General features: G+C 35.4%; 1 protein-coding gene across 9 annotated transcripts in view; it reads left to right on the top strand.

Annotated features, from left to right (window-relative positions):
• The window catches only part of LOC106876553 (major egg antigen), a 223,475-nt gene that overhangs the window by 87,410 nt on the left and 119,109 nt on the right, over positions 1–16,956 (top strand). The gene's annotated exons all lie outside the window — the stretch shown is intronic.

Below are 16,956 nucleotides of genomic sequence, written 5' to 3'. Positions count from 1 at the left end.
TTCTCAACCGAGGTCCATATGGCCCCTGAGGATCAATATAAGATTGGGGGGGGGGGGGGGTCACGTAACAAAATAGAAAATTGGGGAGCTACAATAGTATTTCAAGGGCCCCTGAAGAAACTTTGCTTTAGATGCATGTATTGGTATGTATATTGCAAGAAACCCTCTTGGTTTCTTTAACATTTTATATAGGTCAATCTACACAAGTTACTTTGTGAAAAACAAAATAGGAATTTTGAAAGAAGTTATTATAAAACTAGTTTTTAAACATTGAATGGCTATAGTGGGGTGCAGAGTTTAAAATGTTTGAGAAACCCTGGGTTAAATAGATTTTTGTAAGGGTAGATTGAGTTCCTTAGCTCCGGTGAAAGTAATCAGTCTAGGAAAAGGAAAACTCTAAAATTAATACACACTTCTAACATGCCCTTAGCCAACACAGAAGAGTATGGCTGATAAAACTAACATGAGGTATGTCCAATAATATAGATTAATACTATGGAGGCAATTATCTCATGTTAGCTAGAATGATGAGCATTATTGAAAAATACTACTATAAGGGGAGGCGCAATGGCCCAGTGGTTAGGGCAGCGGACTCGCGGTCATAGGATCGCGGTTTCGATTCCTAAACCGGGCGTTGTGAGTGTTTATTGAGCAAAACACCTAAAGCTCCACGAGACTCCGGCAGGGGATGGTGGTGAACCCTGCTGTACTCTTTCACCACAACCTTCTCTCACTCTTACTTCCTGTTTCTATTGTGCCTGTAATTCAAAAGGTCAGCCTTGTCACACTCTGTGTCACGCTGAATATCTCCGAGAACTACGTTAAGGGTACACGTGTCTATGGAGTGCTCAGCCACTTGCACGTTAATTTCACGAGCAGGCTGTTCCGTTGATCGGATCAACTGGAACCCTCGACGTCGTAAGCGACGGAGTGCCAACAACTACTATAAGGAGGATGATCAAAATCATTTTGTCGAATTTTTTACGTTGCGTCCTTGAAGAACTAAAAGAAGAACTACAAGAAAACAAAATTGTCTTAATCACAGCTCTATAAATTTTAGCGTAGGATATAAGGTCTTTAGTATGTAAGTTTATTAAATGTTGATGAAAATATTTTCTTTCACTATCAAAATGAAAGCAATTCTTGAGAATGTGATGACTGAGTAAGTTATTGTTAGTATTGTGACGTAATCAAAACTGGGTTTTGGATTTGCTTGTTGTGCTACATTCCTGGCTTTAAAGTATATTAATTTACATGTTGGCCTTCCTAAAACTGTAAAAGTAGAGCTTTTGCTAATACCAGAAAATGGAAACTGCTAGCGCATGAAGGTGTCAACCATCTCAAATAACGAGACAGCTTGAGTGGAGAAATTATTCGAGTATAGGTATGTACTGTTCCATGATTGCGTCTGTGAAAAGTCGGGGAATAAGCGTGGTAAGATAGAAATAAACATTAGACACTGCATAGTAAAGACCTTATATCCTACGCTAAAATTTATAGAGCTGTGATTAAACAATTTTGTTTTCTTGTAGTTCTTCTTTTAGTTCTTCAAGGACGCAACGTGATTATATTGCTGAAGCCAGTTGAAATCTTTCAGTTTACCCGAGATAATTACTAAATGATATGTACATTTCTATCTTATATGCGCGTGTATGTTAATTGTCTGTACTTCAGCTGGTTAAAACATGATAGTCCAGAGAGAAAAAAAAGAACGTGATTAAAAGAAACACCCGTTGTATTGTTAATACTAAATACATCAACATTTCTTTGCCAAGTATATTATTTTCACATGTCGACATTTATTAAATTGTTTTACCAGCTTTGTAGCTTTGTGGAGATAATCATGATGGATCCAGCTTTTAACGTTTCATCCTTCTATGTACTTATACTTTATATATATATGTGTGTGTGTGTGTGTGTGTGCGTGTGTGTGTGTGTGGTGTGTGTGTGTGTGTGTGTGTGTGTGTGTTTAGGACATTGTAGAGAAGATAAGCTTCTATGGAGTCATGATTGTATCTTGCTTTTGATTCCTGATCGTAATCATATCATTCATGCTGTTTAGATCAGTGGTTCTCAGACTGACAAATAGCAGCACCCCTACTGAAAAAGAAAATGTTCGTGAGATTTTCAACTCCCTTATTGCGCTCACTACTCTATTAATGAAAAGACCCTATAGAGTCTGATTCGTATAATTCTTCTTTCTTCGCCATGGTGTTGGAAATTCGAAATATTAAAAACCTTCATTATTTATTAAACATGGCAATCTGTTCCTTTTTTTTTTTTTTCAGATCCCCCCTTTTTTTTTGTCATCTTTTTTTTAAAGCACCCTGCCCCTCTGAGAAACATTTAGTCTTGATAAAGTAATAAGTAGTAATTTTTATCACATCTAGAGATATTAAGCTTAATGTCTCCCTAGAGATGGCACTGAAAAACATTCTTTTAAAAATCTATTCCAAAGTGGTCTTGTTGACATACTGTAACAGAATAATGGCAGATCTTGTCCTGAAACATACGCTTTGAAAAGAAAAAGAAAAAGTATAACAACAAATGTAGACACATATACTCTGTACACTTGGAAAGTCATCTATTTAAATTCAACTCATAAATCATGTCTGATAATACTGACTTAGGGGGGAAAATGCTTAGTTTAAAGCAAGGTGGATTAATAAAAAGCTGTGTGATTTTGTCTTTTCACAGAACGCGATATACTGAATAAAGATTGATTGATAACTTAAGTTAACTTTTGAGCATGTTCTCGGTTGGTTGGCGAAAAGCGAGCCTTTAATTAGTTTCAAAAATAGGATGCGATTAGATAACATATGGTGGGCGGTCCTGTTGCTCATTTGGTTATTGGACAGCTGTATTGAAAGAGAGATGTTGAGTTTAATTGGATTGACTATTCTCTAAGCAATTAATTGTTGGAATCCAGCTGACTTCAATACCTAGACAAAACTCATATGAAACTTTTTCAATTTAAACTTGCAATCTAAAACAAAACAAAACAAAAAAGCTTTACTGAGTCAGTTGCCGAAATATATATATATATATATATATATATATATATATATATATATATATATATATATATATATATATATTAATGGAGTATAGTTTTAATAACGCATCAAGTGAATTAACATTTCGGATATTTGGGTCGATAGATATTTCCTCACAAAAATGCTTTCATGGGCCAAATTCTGTATCATTGATCAAACAGAACCGACATGAGTTTCCTAACAGCACAAGAACAGCAATTATAATAATTGTAACAACCTTCTGTAATATGAGTTCGTCTAATAACTGAAGCTATTTCAAAGAAATTCTTTTGAATGGCATTGATCAGTAATTTGGAAAAATTCCAATAGGTCTTGCCAAGCGGATCTCTCTTGATAGCGTCTAACACTATATTGCTTAATCATTCATGTTTTGATTACAGCTAATGAAAGTTACCTGGAACGTAAATTACAGAAATTATAGTTACAATACATGCAACTACAATTCGGAATTAAACAATTAAACAGTCATTTTACACAGACAGATGTAATTACTACATTTCTCTTCCAAATCCGTGTAATAAATATTATGAGTGTGTTCCGGTGCCATTTTCTAAGAAAGCGAAAATGGAAAAAATTCATTTTGCATGTTTCTTTATGCTTAAATGAAACATGTATACTTCTGCTGCGTTACTAGTTTGGCTATCATGTGAAACACGTATATTTCGTACAGTAAAATATACTAACTATTTCCAACATATATCATAATGAACTTTTCATAATTATGTAATTTCCATATATCCTCCGTAATTTTGAGGATATTTTCGGTGGATTGATTATTCTGTGTTTTCTTTATCAAGACACCAGACAGTGGATTGACAATAGAAAAGCTAGAGTGTCGGACAAAATATTATGCAGTATTTGATCCGGCCGACTTTTTGCGTTTTAAATTCGTATCTCAACGAGACCAATTTTTCTTTTCATCTTTCTGAAGTTGATAAAATTTTTTTTAAATGTCAATCAAGTATTGGGAGCTGCTGCGATCGACTTCCCCCATCGAATTTCCGACATAGCGCCTATGCTAGGAATTATTATTGAACTTAGTAATAATAATGGCTTCTTACATATGTACAAAGCCTCAATTTTGGGGCAAAGGAAAAGTCGATTATATCGACCTCCCAATGGTTGACTAGCACTTTATTTGTCTTGCTGTTTTTTTGTTTTATTGTTTTTTCTTCAAGAATTGAAAATCTAAAATACCAGTAAAGTACTGGAGTCGATATTATTAGCTCTTCCTTCTCCTCACCCCCAATCTCAGGCTTTAAGCTTATGTTAGAAACGATTTAAGTTCATAAGAAAAGAGAGGAACTTGTCTAAAAGAAGTTTTTCCCTATCTATTGTAACTTTATATGACGTTGTAAAGCTTTATAATAGATATTTGTTCATGCAAAGACGGCAAATACTGAGACATACAGACACACCAAGCATATTACATTCATGTAATATAAAATATTACTGTTTTGTTCTCACGCACTTGTGAGTGTTATCGGAATCGTTGAATATAACAGATTTCATTTTTATTGTCATCAAAACCAACCAACTAGAGAGACTACATGGTTGCAAGACTTGCTATAAATAGCAACAAAACTGCTTGCCTTAAACCACACCAGATTATCTTTAAAAAGTAAGACCTACTTGATAAAGTGGGTCGAGATATAATGTGTCTGAACTAAAGAAATTAAAATAGAATGGTCACAACTGCAACATGTGATAGATCGAAGCTAAATATGAGCTAAAGAACTATAATCATCGTTTGATCAGTATTCCAACCATCAAAACCCAATAAATTTTTTCTGGCATAGTATATCGAGGGTTGCATTGCGCTGTGTTTTCTTGTAATTTTAAGACGATAGAATGTGATTCTGTGAGAGATGTAGTTGCTAATTTCAGTATAGAGGATTCCTCGTTATCTTCAGACTAAAAGAAACACCAAACAAATCATCCCTGTTTCACCAGTAGCACCAAAGACTATAGATACAATCAAGGAACGTAGCCATGGTCTAAAGTTAGAAGGAGCGAGCACATAAAAAAAGGAGCCGTGACACATGCATATACAAACAACTCTGATCACAAATAAATCCTGCTGTCTTTCTCATATTCATTTAATACAGTAGTACCTCGGTCTACGAACGCCTCTGATAACGAATAAACTGTGCTTTATATCTTTGTATATATATATATATATATATATATATATATATAAATATATAAATATATATGAAGCACGATTTATTCGCGATCAGGATTGTTCGAAAACTGAGGTACTATTTTGTGTATATATATGTATATGTATATGTATGTATATATATATATATATATATATATATATATATATATATATATATATATATATATATATATATATATATATATATAAAATATAATATAATGTAATATAATATAGATAGATAGATAGATAGATAGATAGATAGATAGATAGATAGATAGATAGGTAGATAGATACATCTATATACATATATATATGTATACACACACATATATATATATATATATATATATATATATATATAAAATATAATATAATGTAATATAATATAGATAGATAGATAGATAGATAGATAGATAGGTAGATAGATACATCTATATACATATATATATGTATACACACACACATATATATATATATATATATATATACACACATATATATAGAGAGATATATACATATATATATGTATATATCTATATATATATATGTATATATATATGTATATATATATATATGTATATATATGTGTATATATATATATGTATATATATGTATATATATATATATATATATGTATATATATATATATATATATATGCATATATATGTGTATATATATGTATATATATGTACGTATATATGTATATATATGTGCATATATACATATGTATATATACACATATATATACATATATACGTACATATGTATATATGTACATATATATACACATATATATGTATATATATATACATATATATATATATATATATATATATATATATATATATATATATATATATATATATATACATATATATATACACACATATATATATATATATATATATATATATATATATATATATATATATATATATATATATATATATATATATATACAGATATATATATACATATACAGATAGTATTTTAGGAATTTTGATTTACTGTCACGTGACTTTTGCCCAACCCTGTATATATATATATATGTATATATATATATATATATATATATATATATATATATATATATATATATATATTATACACACAATATGGATACACGTATAACAAGCACGCAGATACATATGTTGGAAACATACGTCTATTGGTGGTCTGGACCTCACATCAGACGAATGACTGAAAATCATTGTGAGGAGAGACGACATATAGAATATATAGATAAAACATCATTCATACTTGGTACAGACAATTGGTTGTCCATATGAATTTAGAGATATCTGCCTTGCATACAGACACACAAACCTCTCCCTCTTCTCGTTCACTCACATTACAAACACATATACTTACCCACTCACTCGCAGATATACACTAAACCAATATTATTGTGTGCATTGTCCACTTGCTTCACTGCAATACATTCATTACTTGCTTGTAATTCGATAGTAAATGCCGCTACTACCACTTAGCACAAAACCAAACAAAACACACACATACACACACGTAAATGGAGCATTATCGAATAAATTCTAAATATAAAGACTCTATTCTCATTATCAATATAACCTTTTAACTTAGAGCCCTTCTCTCTTCTGCGGTTCCTCATTATCATTATTAATAGGGTCGAAAAGATGGAGAGCTGACAAAATCGTTAGCACGCCTGGCAAAATACTTAGCGACATCTCGTCCATTTTCACATTCTGAGTTCATATTCCGCCTAGGTCGACTTTACCTTTCATCCTTTTGGGGTCGGTAAAATAAGTTCCAGTTGAACACTAGGGTCCATTTAATCGATTGACCCTCTCCTTCGAAATTGCTGACCTTGTGCCAAAATTTGAAAAGGATTGATGATATCAACAATCCTTACCCTCAATATTGTTCTCCTTATGCGTAAATCATAGTTTTTATTATTATTCTTAAGGCAGCGAGCTGGCAGCCATCGTTAACACGCCGGGCAAATGCTTAACATCATTTCATCTGTATGTACGTTCTGAGTTCAAATGCCACCGACAAAATAAGTACCAGTTGAGTCAATGTAATCGTTTAAACTCCTCTCCCAATATTTCATGTGTTGTGCCTACAGTAGAAAGGATTACTATTCTTGTTCTTAATCATATTCCCAAAATTTTAGATCCTGTGCCTCCGTTAGAAACAATTATTTTTGCGAGCTAGCAGAAACGTTAACACGCTGGACGAAATGCTTAGCAGTATTTCACCCGTCGCTACGTTCTGAGTACAAATTCTGCCGAGGTGAAACACTGGGGTCGATGTAATCGACTAATCTCCTCACACCAAAATGTCAGGCCTTGTACCTATAATAGAAAGGATTATTAGAATTCAGGTAAATCCCTTTATTTTGAGGATTCAAAATCCTCCCTTTCTATGAAATACTGTAGCCAATTTATTCTACTATAATTTCTCCACGAAATTTATGACTAAACAGTGAGACTAATTTGGGACTTTAAAATCAGTACTTCTCAACCAAAGTCCATATGACCCTTGGGAGTCCATATAAGATCTTTTGTGAAAATTTATGATTAATATTACAAAATAGCTTAATTTCTTTTTATACAATTTCTAATATTATTTCATCCTAAAAATATAAAAGGATTTTTTAAAACATCGAATGGCTATGAGGGCCCATCCGAAGAGAATGGGAGTCAAAGGGGTTCATAGGTAAAAAAAAAATGGTTGAGAACCTCTCTCTTAAATGATTGACAGAATCAATAAGGTGTCGGACAAAATGCAATGTGATAGTTATAGTGTCTTATGTTATGAGTTTATGTTACGTCGAAGTTGATTTTGTTTTCCATCTTTTCTTTGTAGGCAAAATAATTCCAGTTTACTATTAGGGTCGATTGTCGCCTTGTGTCAATGTTACTCTTATGTCAATGTCATTCTTATTTTAGTCAGCTTCGCTATCATCTCATTATTGTCTCATCGACACCGCCACTTTCGTCGTCACTTCGTCGTCACTTCGTCGTAGTCGTTGTTGTCAACACCACACCATGTTAGCTTCTTTATGACTAAATTTCACTCATATATACTTTAGGTAAAAAGTCACGTCCACACCAAGAGTGTAAACTTTGAGAACAACTAACATCGAAAGTCGATTTGAAAAGCTTCGCAAAGTAGACAGTCAACATATTGTATTTTCACTGAAGCAACTTCTAGAATTCCACCAATTTCTGCCGAATCTTTTCCGTCTACTTTGCTTCTTTCTTCATATTTTCCCTGCCTTGCATACTCTTTCATTACTCTTTCATTCTCTCTTCATTTTTTTTATCTATTTCTTGCCTTTTTTTCTTTTTTTTCTTTTACCCTTCTTACCTCCTTCTTCATTCCTCTCTTCATCACATTGTCCGCCATGAAGTATTAGAACTCACTCGGAGATAAATGTCGAATTTATTCTCTCTCTCTCTCTCTCTCTCTCTCTCTCTCTCTCTCTCTCTCTCTCTCTCTCTCTCTCTCTCTCTCTCTCTCTCTCTCCCTCTCTCTCTCTCTCTCTCTCTCTCTCTCTCTGTCCTCTCAAAGAATAAAATCAATATTTGGTTAATACAGAAACATAGTATCGGTATCGAGAGCTACCGGAATTAGATATCCTCTGCAGATTTCCACAAAATTTTTCGTACATTTCAATTTTCTGATACCCATCAGTTATCTAGCCATACATTCCAACACGCATATACCTGGCTCTCATCAAGTCAGTTATAAGCTAATTTTTACTGACACTGACAAAACTCAAACGACCTCACAATATACGCATATATACAAACTTAACCAATCTTGCCTACAACCCAACGAGGCAGCTTCTGTGTTGCCTTTTGCCTTGCAAGAAATAACGGTCAATTCCACTCAAATTGTTAAGAAAAAGAAAAGATAAAATGGTTTGTATGCATTTCTGGATTCACTACTTTTCGGGAAAGAAGCTTAAGACGTATTTGATCACTTTGTATGTTAAATCAAAGATAAACAACAATAGTAACCAATAATTACCAATCTTGACGATATAATTTTCTCATGCGACAGTTGTCAATATTGGCTAAAGAAAGGTGGTGGGTTAGCAGAATCGTTAGCCCGCCGGGCAAAATGCTTAGCAGCTTCTTGTCCGTCTTCACGTTCTGGGTTCAAATTATGCTGCGGTCGACTTTGCCTGACATCCTTTTGGTGTCGATAAAATAAGTATCAGTCATGTACTAGGGTCGATGTAATCGACTCAACCCCTCCCCTGAAATTGCTGGCCTTGTGCCAAAATTTGAAACCAATATTTGGTTAAAGATAAAGCCTGTATTTGATAGACTTGCATTAAAAACAAAATGGCGGATATTCTTTTTACAAGAGTGGATTTTTCACACAAGTTCCTTGATCACAGTTTCAAATCCACTACATGTCTTTTGTTTGTTCTGGAGCTAGAACCCTGTATTGTACTTCGTTTAATTTCATTTAACTGAGAGTAATAGGCACCAAATCATCAGGGAATATTACCTGCGAAATACGGGCATCTCATTTAAGAGATTACCTCTTATACACACCCCTGCATAAAACCGTAAAAGAAGCCTTTATCCCCACTTAAGGCTTATCAGACGTAACATTATACATTATCATAATTCACTCCATTTTTTTTCCATTCTTACAGATAGCAAAAGTCTTTGTTGTCTAAACGAAGTAGCTTCTATGTGGTTTTCAGTTTACTAGAAACACCAGCCTAGTCTCTCTTAAATCACCGTACCGTCTTAAAAAGAAAGAACACACTAAATAATGTAATGCGAGATATTCTATACCCGAATAATAGACATAGTGATCATGAATGGAGCATCTTTGATTCTAGGCGTGTTTCGCCAGGGTTGACCTGGTGTTGAACACATAATGAGAGTAACAACATATCTTTATCGGTAAGAAAATATTGTCACAAAATAACAAATCTTACAAAATATAAGCACAATCTTTATTACTCAGCGGCGTATCTGATAAGGAGTGTTATCAATTCTGTCTCACACATCGACTTCACTAAAAATACTGTCAATAATACCTAATAATATCATAGCTGCTTCATATCATCATATGTGCAGCTTTGCGCAACCAATTACACTTTACTTGATTTAAATGTAACTTCTCAACACGCATGAAAATGAACGTAAGACACTCAAGAATTTTGGAAGTATAACATTTTAATGCAATATTAAGCTTGCCGTTTACATCGTAAGAATTTGGAAAAAAAATCGTTTTTGACGGTGGAACTGGAAGTAGATAAAGCTATAAATAATTCTTTCTAATTTTGGCACAGAGCCAACAAATATGAGAAGTAATTATATTAGCGACTCCAGAAGGATAAAGGAAAAGTCGATCTAGACAGAATTTGAACTCAGAACATAAGACGAATTAAACGCCACTAAGGTTTTTGTCCGCCGTACTAACGTGTGTGTGTGTGTGTGTGTGTGTGTGTGTGTGTGTGTGTTGGGTTTCTGGGACAGAACTCGGAACCATGTGGCTGAGGAGCAAACAGCCATGCCTGCACCTATGTGCAAATATCTAATATTTTCTCAAAGACACAGCATTATTTATAGAGGGATACGAACCTATAAGTCTGGAATTGACCGACGGTACGGAATTGTAACCTCTGAACCAAAACTCTAGCAATGGCAATCTTCACATCCACATCCTGTAAGAACTACATTAATTCGTCCGGAAGATAAAACTGACTCCGACAGAATTTCGAACATTGGTACAAGACCTAAACATTTTGGAAGAGAGTATAATCGACCCCACTATTTAATTGCCATTTATTTTATTAATTTTTGGAATGTTGAATAACAAATGTCGACTCTGCGGGCTTTGAACTCAGAATCTAAACGAGCATAACTATAAATCTCAAAATGTATAGCCTGTTAGTTTCTATCTGCCTGTCTCTCTCTTTCTGCTAGTACTCACAATTATAACATCGTTGTGTTTATCTTATGCAAATATTGTTATGCTCAGAGATAGATACGAAACTATGAGCCAGAGAATATAGAACCATATTTATCGCGCAAAAAACTGCAGCTGATACGAAACAATTAAATTTGTACAACCAATGAAATCTTTGTGTTTATAACATATCAGAAGTGAACAAGAAAATCACTTGAATAAATATTATCATTTGTACAATAAAACAGGAGAACGGTCGATATCAGTTCTTGATTCAATTGCAGAAATGATGAATTTCAGAATAATCTATTTTGAATCTTGCTGACTTCATCTGGCTTCATACAACCACCACTGATTGAATGAACAACAGCTACAGAGATAACTACTGAGTACAACAGGAGGATTGAATGGTGGACTGGGAAAAGATTTACTAAGGAAACTTTAGAAAGTGTGTCAAATATATACTGTCAGGCTGAAACGCTACGATCGATTATTTTATTCTTTTCTGGTGATAAATAGAGTGGCTAGTCTGGAAAAATAATACAGGTCTCTCTCTATATATAGAGATTTTGTGCTTGATTTTGTTGTTTACGTGTGTGGAGTGTGGATGCCTAGGAAATGACGATGACTATGATTATGATGATGGTGATTAGAACTATTGTTAAAACTTTTATGTACATAGGCAATACGCCAGAAATATTAGAGAGAAAGACGAAAATAGGGAGGTTGTGAGGTTTATTCCATTCCAAACGGTATAAATGAAGTGAGATTTACTTATCCATTTTAATATTTATTGGGACGGCTAACGAACGAATCAGTAAAGAGGTTGGGCAAATAAATAAATAAATAAATGAATAGATGAAAGGGGAACAAACAGCATAATGAGCTGAAAATTAAATGCTTTGCCTTATCTACTTCTTTCCTGTTATGTTCTGAGTTCAAATACAAACGAAGGCGACTCTACTTTCCGTTCTCTCGTACTTGACTAAACGTGATCTCTGATGCGCGCTCAGTGTTCTCCATATTGCTCAGTTATCAGCTTTCAATACGCTAGAAACTTCGAGATGATGTACATATAATACCGTGGGCGTAAATATAGTGTAAAAATGGCTTTTATATAAGTAACTTGCTCTAGATTTCTTTAGCACTATTTCCTTACAAAAGACAGTCCTTTTCAAGGCTAAACGTCATTGATTGTTGACGATTAATGCTGTAAATTCTTAAACTGGTTCTCTAATCCGATCTATGTAAGCTTAGTGCGGCCGCAAAGACATGTTCAGTTTACAGTAACCGGATCCTTGTCTATGCAGCCTATCTAGATCGACGGTACATATTACAAATTTGTGCTCTATGTATCCAACCACTCTGAATTGTGGACAGCTTATTCCTATCTGCTGGTTTACAGAATGCTCTGTCTAGATACGATCTGGATGACCCGATATTGCTTGCCCATGTCTACATTAGCGCATTCAGAAAATCTAGTAGGTACATGTCAGCCGGTTGTAAATAACTGAACGGGTTTACGAGGCTTTTACACCCACTGTCCCACCAGATGGTCCCACACAATTCAGACGTACATCCAAGACGGCATTTCAATCGCCCAGTAGCATTAAACAGCGGGGTTTGAAGAAATCCGATCGCCCTGTCCCAGCTGGTCCCCTCTAAAGGCTCTACCTACTGTTTACGTCCAGGACCACGATCTTGTCGAAGCAGCACTACCCCACCACCCATTCAGGTCCGAGTAAGAACTGCGAAGACCTCAAAGTCAAGAATATGTGCTAAGGCGCGTGTGTGTCAGAAATCCTGGTCTCGGCAATGGCTATTATACCCAAACCTAGTGTTCTGAGACCATTAAATGGGCGGCCCTACTTCGAGATTGACTGCAGGCCTCATGCACTTATACACCCACTCTCTGAACTGCCCTATTAGTAGAAAAGGAAGAGAAAACGGAAACGAGATACCGTTTGGCATTCTTGAGAGCTGGGATACTCGGCCGCCATAACTTTTGAGGTTCCTTTGGGCCGTCCTGATAGCCCTTGTACTTGAGCTTCTCACATCAATGGGTAAAGCTTCCTTCATTATTTTGCTTATTTCCAAGTCCCGCAAATTTTATGGCACTTTGAATGTGCTGAATCTGTAAACTTCACTCTCTGTTTTAATGTTTCCTTTTTATACGATAAAAGCCATCAGTTTTTTTTTACATATATATATTCGTGTTCCTTATCAGTACTAAGTCTTGCCTTGCACTAAAATTGGAAACATATTATTATGATGATGATTGTCAAGAGTAGTACGATATTTAACTACAATCTCTATATGTGTGCCAATGATAAAAAAAAATCGTTTATAATACAAATTATCAATATCAATGATTTCTTCTTACGTTGACATAAAGTCACAGAAAGACGATCTGAGATGGCTGGGTGTCAATGTTTTCCCACCAGGATTTGTACACAGAGTGGTAAAAGGACGTAATTAAAATACAGTGAGCCATTTTGCTCGACAGTCTATGTAAACTGTCACTTCAGTAATTAATAAATGCATTATTGTATAATCAATCATACATGTTTCCACGCCAACCCACACGAAAACACGATGAATATAGGCGTAGTATGGTTCAAAAGTTTGCTTCGTAATCACGTAGTTCCGGATTAATCCCTCAACACGGTACGTTAGGCATGTGCCTCCTGCTATAGCCACGAGATCATCAATGGAACTTGACTGGCATTTAGATGAAAACTGTGCGCAAGTCAGGCATCAATGCGCGCGCGCACGCGCACACACACAAGCTTCTTTAAAATGTCCAACTAACTACCAACCAAATATGTTTGTGAATGTGTCTATGTATGTATGTATGCATGCATGTATGTATGTATGCATGCATGCATGTATGTGTATGTATGCTTGTATGTATGTATGTATGTATGTATGTATGTATATGAATGTGTGTGTACGTGTGTGTGTGTGTGTGTGTGTGTACCCATACACATATCAGCAAAGGATGTAAACACAGTTGAAAAAAAAAAAATAGCGACAAAGCGGTCATTTTCTTTCGAACGAAAGTCTCTTGCGCTGTTTGTTCTTTCCCAAATTGGAACGACCACTTCCTTATCACTCTCGCTGTCAGAAATGTAGTGAACCACTCATCGGGTTGTTGGAAACACGTAACCAACAACGCTACTGATGACATAAAATAAAGGAAGGAAGGAAGGAAGGAAGGAAAATCAAAATTCCAAACTAAAAAGAAAAATACGCAGCAATCTAAATGTCTGTTGATAGCGTTAGAAGGCTACCATGTTTTGTAACAATATCTTAATGGATGTTTTGCATTAAACGTAGTGGACTACATTCCGTCGTAAACGTCAAGAGTACGCAAGAGGGCATTACCACTGATGCGTCTTTTTAAATCTCTATAGGATACTAGTGTAGATGCTTCACTACGTTTTCAGTGTCTGGCAAACATACAGCTGTCTACTTACTATCTCTTGTGTTGATGAAAATTTCGATTTTATCAAATTAATTATTTACGGGAAGGTACAGTTTCGTAGCCCCAGTAAATCCGTTCACCATCTGGGAATTTTTCTAATTGTTCGAATCTTAGTATAGGCTAATGAGACTACTACAAAGGGGTACTGGTAGATGAAGGACATCTTTACCTAGAGCATTTGGCTCCCTGTTTATGGTCCTTTGTTAGAAAGTGGAAAAGTGCTCTAGGTTGGCTAAGTGTTGGCTTGAACGTTTCAGAAGCAATGTAGGCATTTTCTATCCTTCAACTGATCTATCAAGGAGAATTTCTGAACCATGATTAGGCAAATTATAATTTTTTTTTCGCGTAGGCGCAGGAATGACTGTGTGGTTAGAAGCTTGCTTCCCAACTACATGGTTTCTAGTTCAGTGTCTTGGGCAAGAGTCTTCTACTATAGCCTTGAGCCAACCTAAGCCTTGTGAGTGGATTTGGTAGACGGAAACTGAAAGTAGATCGTCGTACGCACACACACACACACACACACACACACACACTCACACACACGCACACACACATACACACACACATATACATATATATATGTATGTATAGGAGAATTATAGTCGTCAAATGTATGTGTGTGTCACCACCGCTTGATAACTGGTGTTGGTGTGTTCCCTGTAACTTAGCGGCTCGGCAAAAGTGACCAATAGAATAAGTACCAGGCTTAAAATTATAAAAAAAAGTCATTCGACTAAAATTCTTCGAGGCGGTGCCCCAGAATGGCCGCAGTGTAATGACCGAAACAAGTAAAAGAGCAAAAGAGTAACATGCCAGTTATCATTGCATCTCCTTTTTTCACTTGAACTGAAACCACTTTTATTATAATGTACCTGTAGCTCCCAGCCCCTTGGGAAAACGCAAGCAGGCAGTACAAAATTATCTGCCAGCTCACCGATTTAACCTCATTCATTTTCTTCTACTCTCAACCATCCATCTAAAATCCATAGGCAGGTGCACGGCAATATGTTTCGAGAGAAGAATAACCTGATGGTGCATGTCACCTCCTCGGGTATGAATTATCGTTGGATTCACTGAGTCCCTTCTGCTATAGGTTATATTTCTACTCCTACTGGGCGCCTAGCTACGTAACATCTTCAATCCGAAAACGAAATTGAGTTGAGGAGAGGGTAAATAACCAACTTAATCACACAATCACTGAACCACGAGACAAGTCGTATTGATTGTATAGTACTAGTAGATGAACCCTTCTGCAAATACTGCATTCATGTTTCCTTGAACTGACTCACGTTCAGTTTTGTTGAAGTTTGCCAAACGTCTGCTAACCCTTTAGCTGCATAATCAGATTTCATAATCATTCTCGTAATGATGTTAATTATTCACCAAAACTTAGAATCGATATTTTCTGTTTCTGCAATATTTTTTCTGAATCTCTGGAAGGTTCGGTTTTCATAGCCACCACTAAAAGTATTTATTCTCGCCCTGTAAAGTGATATTTGATGAAATGTGTGGGGGAAAAATTAAGAAAATCTGAAAAACTTTCTTTTGTAAAAAGTGCCACTGGGTATGTCTTTGTTTCTCGTGGCATAAAGAGAGGTCTGTTGGTTTTCTATGTCTTTTGTTTTTGTTTTTGTTTTCAAAGCCGTGGCGGGTAAAACTGCTTTATGCAGTTAACGGTAGTAAAATTTTCAACAGGTATATCCGCTTTCCACATTCAAAGGATTTCATATACCTACAATTATACACACGTGACAGCTCTCGAATTCTTTGTCTTTTAAGACTTCACTGAAAATGACAGATACCAAGGAGCTAATTTCATTTTAGACTCAAATACTAATATCCTTTACTTTTCTCCCCCCCCCCCGCTCTTTCTTTCTCACCTTTAACAGCATCCAATTAGGAACCAAAATGTGTGCCTTTATGTGACCTCCCATTTATATATAACAACCACTCATGATATCAGCAACAGTTATACATTGCCCACCAGTATCCAGGGCTGTGAGACGTTTTCGCTTAGCCGTTTTGGCACTGCTCATTTGGTGTCGCTGGTTTGACGATAATTTATTTAACATCAGACGCTTTAATCATTTTCTCGTTTTATCCCTCCTTCTCTCTCTCTCTCTCTCTCTCTCTCTCTCTCTCTCTCCCTCTCCCTGCCTCTCTCACTCATTTTCTTTATATGTGTGAGCATATTTCTCTTTATTTTTTATGAGGAGAGAAAAACTGTTTATGTCAATCATGTTCAACTAATGAATTGTAGCGTCTCTCTCCTCACTCATTCTCTCTCTCTCTCTCTCTATGAGAGAAAGAGAGGGGAGAA

The sequence above is a fragment of the Octopus bimaculoides genome, chromosome 5, assembly GCF_046866305.1.
Source record: "Octopus bimaculoides isolate indiv1 chromosome 5, ASM4686630v1, whole genome shotgun sequence".
Lineage (NCBI taxonomy): Eukaryota > Metazoa > Mollusca > Cephalopoda > Octopoda > Octopodidae > Octopus > Octopus bimaculoides.
This window is presented reverse-complemented; position numbering and strand designations above follow the sequence as displayed.